The sequence below is a fragment of the Berghia stephanieae genome, unplaced genomic scaffold, assembly GCF_034508935.2.
Source record: "Berghia stephanieae isolate SIO BIC M18660-M18661 unplaced genomic scaffold, UCSD_Bste_1.3 scaffold524, whole genome shotgun sequence".
NCBI classification, from domain to species: Eukaryota; Metazoa; Mollusca; class Gastropoda; order Nudibranchia; family Aeolidiidae; genus Berghia; species Berghia stephanieae.
Window position 1 is genome coordinate 11,372 of NW_027626667.1, and position 6,515 is coordinate 17,886.

Genomic DNA, 6,515 nt, shown 5'->3' on the forward strand with positions numbered 1-6,515 from the left:
TTGTCTGGATAATACATTTGAGTGAGAAATATTCAAAAAGTGGATGGCAAAAAACAATAACAAAGACTCGAGTGACGTCATATTTATTCTATCAATATAGGTCCGCTCGTTATCTTAACATGTCCATTTGCATTTTAAATTATCTAATAAAGTAATTAATGTGCCTTTATAAATATATATATATATATATATATATATATATATATATATATATATATATATATATGTGTATGTATGTATGTATGTATGTATGTATGTAGGTAGGTATTTATACATTGTATATATATATATATATATATATATATATATATATATATATATATATATATATATGTAACGAAATGCTTCCGTGTAGGCGTCAGTTTACGACAGGATGTACGTCGTCGTAGTATTAGTTGTTGTTGTTATTGTAATCCCTCCGGAACAACCCTTCTTTTGTTGATACAGGTCGTATCAGATCATGCACCTATGGCCCGGAAGTTTGAATTAAACTACGTAGTGTGGGTGTTATTGTGAGAAAGGCATCAATCTTGTTTTCTCCGTAAACTTATAAGCAAAGTAGGATCCCTGTATTCTACGGAGTGACTTGTTATGGTATGGCTTGATTGATATCTCGTAACTATGGGGCTGACGAATTTATTTATCCTTGATATGAGGATGTCCGGTATCAGGATGGGTTGTTGTTGTCCATGATTATGGAATCTGGGGGAGTTTTAAGGAATTTCAGATGTTTACGGATATGACTAACATCCGTTTGTGTGGGTAGAATTTTGCTTCGTTTGCTTGATTTTTGCCTATAAATGCCAGAGTTTTGAGCAGTTTCTTCAGACCACTCAGCGGAGTCTTTTAGGCTCATTGTCTCAAAAGAGACCAGACAGCGGAGTCTTTTAGGCTCATAGTCTCTAAGCGATAACCACAGCGGAGTCTTTTAGGCTCATTTGTTTAACTCTTGTGTAGAGTTGGATTAAAGTCTTGTGTAGACTTTGTAGTGCTCAAAGTTCGAGCTGAAACACGTTTTGTGTTAACTCTTGTGTAGAGTGTGATTTAAGTCTTGTGTAGACTTTGTGGTGCTCAAAGTTTGAGCTGAATCAAGTTGTGTTATAACTCTTGTGTAGAGTTTGATTAAAGTCTTGTGTAGACTTAATTTGTGATTTCAATAATCTGTTCGGCTCTGGTGAGATTTTGAATAATATGTTGTGATTACAATTATGATTGTGTTTTGATATCAATATCATAATATCACTTTAAATTTTGATTCTCAATTAATTAATCAGATAATGAAATTAATTGTGTAATATATTCTTGTTGTAAAGAAAATAAGCGTTTCTTGCTATAAAGCATTATTATTTCATATCTACAAAGTAAAGCAATATTAATCAACATTAATAAATTGATTTGTTAAAGTAAAATAATATTTACTCATTTAAAGTAAACATATTGAGTGAGTTCGAATATAGATAGAGTTATATTCGTATGATTATCATATTATAACAAAATCATTTTCTTTCTTTAAAGTGAATGAGCCGTCGGAGGCTGGGCTTTAGCAAGCCAACTTTAGGCTATACACTCATAGCTTGACCCTAATAGAAACTGAACATTTGCCTGTTTTATAAGTTACCTGTGAAGAACCATTTGCTTATTTTAATATCAGAACATTGAGAAACAATTGATCTGTTTATGAATACTGTGAAATCAGAACAATTTCAAGAAGAGACAAATTAACAATATTAGAACAACCTTACAGTTTTTGTTGAATATCAAGGACACTCTTTTGGCTTTCTTCTACACGTCTGGATTTTGTTTAGTTAGTTAGTTAATTATTAGTTGCCTGTATGACTGTGATGGTTGCAACCTATCTGTGAGATTGTCTGATGTGGTAGCGGTTTGGTAAAGTATTGATAATTAATTGATTTAATTATATATTTTCATATCGCTTTCATATCATATTCATCATCACACCATCTCCATCAATTTGTCATCCATCCATTTGATTTCATACTTATGACATCTATCATTTCATCTTCATATCTCATAATATCTTGGTTATATTGTAATAAAATATATCTTCATTTAGCTTCAAAACCTTTATCAACGTATTGTGTTTGGTTATTGATCGGTGTCGTAGCTTGAATATAGCACACATAAACAAGGTTGCAAACTGCGCTACATAAGCATACGGTTTACGTGCGCACTTTGTGACATAATTTGGTGTCAGAAGTGGGATTCTTATTGTTGTGCATTCAAGAGACATCGCGACCAAACAATTGTTGAGACAGGTTAGGGAGTTGTTTGAAACTTGAGATAGATAATATCTTTGAGTTTAAAGCAAATTGGTATCCATTTAATGGTTATAAGACTGTCATTACACGCAAGGTGTAATACAAGTTATTCTGGTAAAATCCACTTGTTCAGTTCTAAGTTGTCAGTCATCTGTCATCGTGATACGGATCACTGAGTTAGCGCGTAAGCGGTACTCGCGCTGTAAAGCCTCCACTGTCCCCCTCTCCCATTTGTAAGGAACGAAGGTGGTTGTTGGGGTAATTTGATTCCGTGTAGGAATCTGGGTGAATATTGTGTTGGTCCCGTGTGAGGATCCGTATTAAATCATTTGTTCTGACTCTCTATGCACCTATAGTAAGTCAAGGTATTGATTCTGTGTAAGAATCTGGGTGAAGACATTTTGTTGATTCTAAGAGAGAATCTGGGTGAAGATATTTTGTTGATTCTGAGAGAGAATCTGGGTGAAGATATTTTGTTGATTCTAAGGAAGAATCTGGGTGAAGATATTTTGTTGATTCTGAGAGAGAATCTGGGTGAAGATAATTTGTTGATTCTAAGAAAGAATCTGGGTGAAGATATTTTGTTGATTCTGAGAGAGAATCTGGGTGAAGATATTTTGTTGATTCTAAGAAAGAATCTGGGTGAAGATATTTTGTTGATTCTAAGAGAGAATCTGGGTGAAGATATTTTGTTGATTCTAAGAGAGAATCTGGGTGAAGATATTTTGTTGATTCTAAGGAAGAATCTGGGTGAAGACATTTTGTTGATTCTGTGTAAGAATCTGGGTGAAGATATTTTGTTGATTCTAAGAAAGAATCTGGGTGAAGATATTTTGTTGATTCTGAGAGAGAATCTGGGTGAAGATATTTTGTTGATTCTGAGAGAGAATCTGGGTGAAGACATTTTGTTGATTCTAAGAAAGAATCTGGGTGAAGATATTTTGTTGATTCTGAGAGAGAATCTGGGTGAAGACATTTTGTTGATTCTAAGAAAGAATCTGGGTGAAGATATTTTGTTGATTCTAAGAGAGAATCTGGGTGAAGATATTTTGTTGATTCTAAGAGAGAATCTGGGTGAAGATATTTTGTTGATTCTAAGAAAGAATCTGGGTGAAGATATTTTGTTGATTCTGAGAAAGAATCTGGGTGAAGTTATTTTGTTGATTCTGAGAAAGAATCTGGGTGAAGATAGTTTTTATGATTCCGTGTGGGGAATCTGGGTGAAGCTATTTTGTTGATTCCGTGTGAGGAATCTGGGTGAAGCTATTGTGTTGATTCCGTGTGGGGAATCTGGGTGAAGCGTTGGTTCCGTGTGAGGACCTGTATTAAATCAGTTGTTTTGACTCTAATATACGTCTATATTAAGTCAATGTTTTGATTCTGTGTAGGAATCTGGGTGAAGCGTTGGTTCTGTGTTAGGACCTGTAGTAAATTTGTTTTGATTCTATATTTGAGTCTATATATAGATCAATGTTGAATTCCGTGTAGGAATCGGTATTAATTGCCTGTTTTGAATCTGTTTTGGGATCTATATTGACCGCATATCGTTAATAAGGTTACTTGTAATACCACTTTATTCTACGTGAAAGTAACATTTACGGCAACAGTGTCGATAAACATATTGAAGTTTGTTTATTTGAATTTGAATTGGTTTGATTAATTGTCCTAGAGATGGATGTGGAAAGATTAATTAAACCTGGAGAAAAATTGGAGTTAAGGGGTGAAGATCTCCGTGCTTGGGTGACAGCCCAGTTACAAGAAGATGAAGAGAGAAAAGAGAAGGAGAGAGAACGTGCCAAAGAAGAGGAGGAGATAAGCAGAGCACGAGCTCAAAGGCAAGAAGCTCTGATGGAGAAAGAGCTTGAACTGCTTAGGTTAAAGTCGGAGTGTCAGGCTTCCTCCAACAACGACAGTATGACAAGTGACATTCGATCATTTACTCGTGCTCCCACTGTTAAGAGTCCTCGACTTCCATGTTTTGACGAAAACAAGGATCATGAACCACCGAAATGCATGACACACGGCAAGGTGGAGTTGAAGTGTGGATGTGTGATGCCGATGTTGTCTGTTGAAGGAAGGGACAACCATGAGCCCAAATAATTGTCGAGATCGATGTGATCTTGAGGCATTTCGATGATCTAACTAAATGTTGTACCAAATTTAGTCTTAGGGGGGAGATATGTAACGAAATGCTTCCGTGTAGGCGTCAGTTTACGACAGGATGTACGTCGTCGTAGTATTAGTTGTTGTTGTTATTGTAATCCCTCCGGAACAACCCTTCTTTTGTTGATACAGGTCGTATCAGATCATGCACCTATGGCCCGGAAGTTTGAATTAAACTACGTAGTGTGGGTGTTATTGTGAGAAAGGCATCAATCTTGTTTTCTCCGTAAACTTATAAGCAAAGTAGGATCCCTGTATTCTACGGGAGTGACTTTGTTATGGTATGGCTTGATTGATATCTCGTAACTATGGGGCTGACGAATTTATTTATCCTTGATATGAGGATGTCCGGTATCAGGATGGGTTGTTGTTGTCCATGATTATGGAATCTGGGGGAGTTTTAAGGAATTTCAGATGTTTACGGATATGACTAACATCCGTTTGTGTGGGTAGAATTTTGCTTCGTTTGCTTGATTTTTGCCTATAAATGCCAGAGTTTTGAGCAGTTTCTTCAGACCACTCAGCGGAGTCTTTTAGGCTCATTGTCTCAAAAGAGACCAGACAGCGGAGTCTTTTAGGCTCATAGTCTCTAAGCGATAACCACAGCGGAGTCTTTTAGGCTCATTTGTTTAACTCTTGTGTAGAGTTAGATTAAAGTCTTGTGTAGACTTTGTAGTGCTCAAAGTTCGAGCTGAAACACGTTTTGTGTTAACTCTTGTGTAGAGTGTGATTTAAGTCTTGTGTAGACTTTGTGGTGCTCAAAGTTTGAGCTGAATCAAGTTGTGTTATAACTCTTGTGTAGAGTTTGATTAAAGTCTTGTGTAGACTTAATTTGTGATTTCAATAATCTGTTCGGCTCTGGTGAGATTTTGAATAATATGTTGTGATTACAATTATGATTGTGTTTTGATATCAATATCATAATATCACTTTAAATTTTGATTCTCAATTAATTAATCAGATAATTAAATTAATTGTGTAATATATTCTTGTTGTAAAGAAAATAAGCTTTTCTTGCTATAAAGCATTATTATTTCATATCTACAAAGTAAAGCAATATTAATCAACATTAATAAATTGATTTGTTAAAGTAAAATAATATTTACTCATTTAAAGTAAACATATTGAGTGAGTTCGAATATAGATAGAGTTATATTCGTATGATTATCATATTATAACAAAATCATTTTCTTTCTTTAAAGTGAATGAGCCGTTGGAGGCTGGGCTTTAACAAGCCAACTTTAGGCTATACGCTCATAGCTTGACACTAATAGAAACTGAACATTTGCCTGTTTTATAAGTTACCTGTGAAGAACCATTTGCTTATTTTAATATCAGAACATTGAGAAACAATTGATCTGTTTATGAATACTGTGAAATCAGAACAATTTCAAGAAGAGACAAATTAACAATATTAGAACAACCTTACAGTTTTTGTTGAATATCAAGGACACTCTTTTGGCTTTCTTCTACACGTCTGGATTGTGTTTAGTTAGTTAGTTAATTATTAGTTGCCTGTATGACTGTGATGGTTGCAACCTATCTGTGAGATTGTCTGATGTGGTAGCGGTTTGGTAAAGTATTGATAATTAATTGATTTAATTATATATTTTCATATCGCTTTCATATCATATTCATCATCACACCATCTCCATCAATTTGTCATCCATCCATTTGATTTCATACTTATGACATCTATCATTTCATCTTCATATCTCATAATATCTTTGTTATATTGTAATAAAATATATCTTCATTTAGCTTCAAAACCTTTATCAACGTATTGTGTTTGGTTATTGATCGGTGTCGTAGCTTGAATATAGCACACATAAACAAGGTTGCAAACTGCGCTACATAAGCATACGGTTTACGTGCGCACTTTGTGACAATATATATATATATATATATATATATATATATATATATATATATATATATATATATATATATATATATATATATAATTTAATCCATCGGCTTGGCAAAAATTCTCAAACCTGGGATTTCGCAATTCAATCGATAATATTTGAAGGACGAATTTTCTGGCCAAATTTTAATACGTTTTTTATTTTA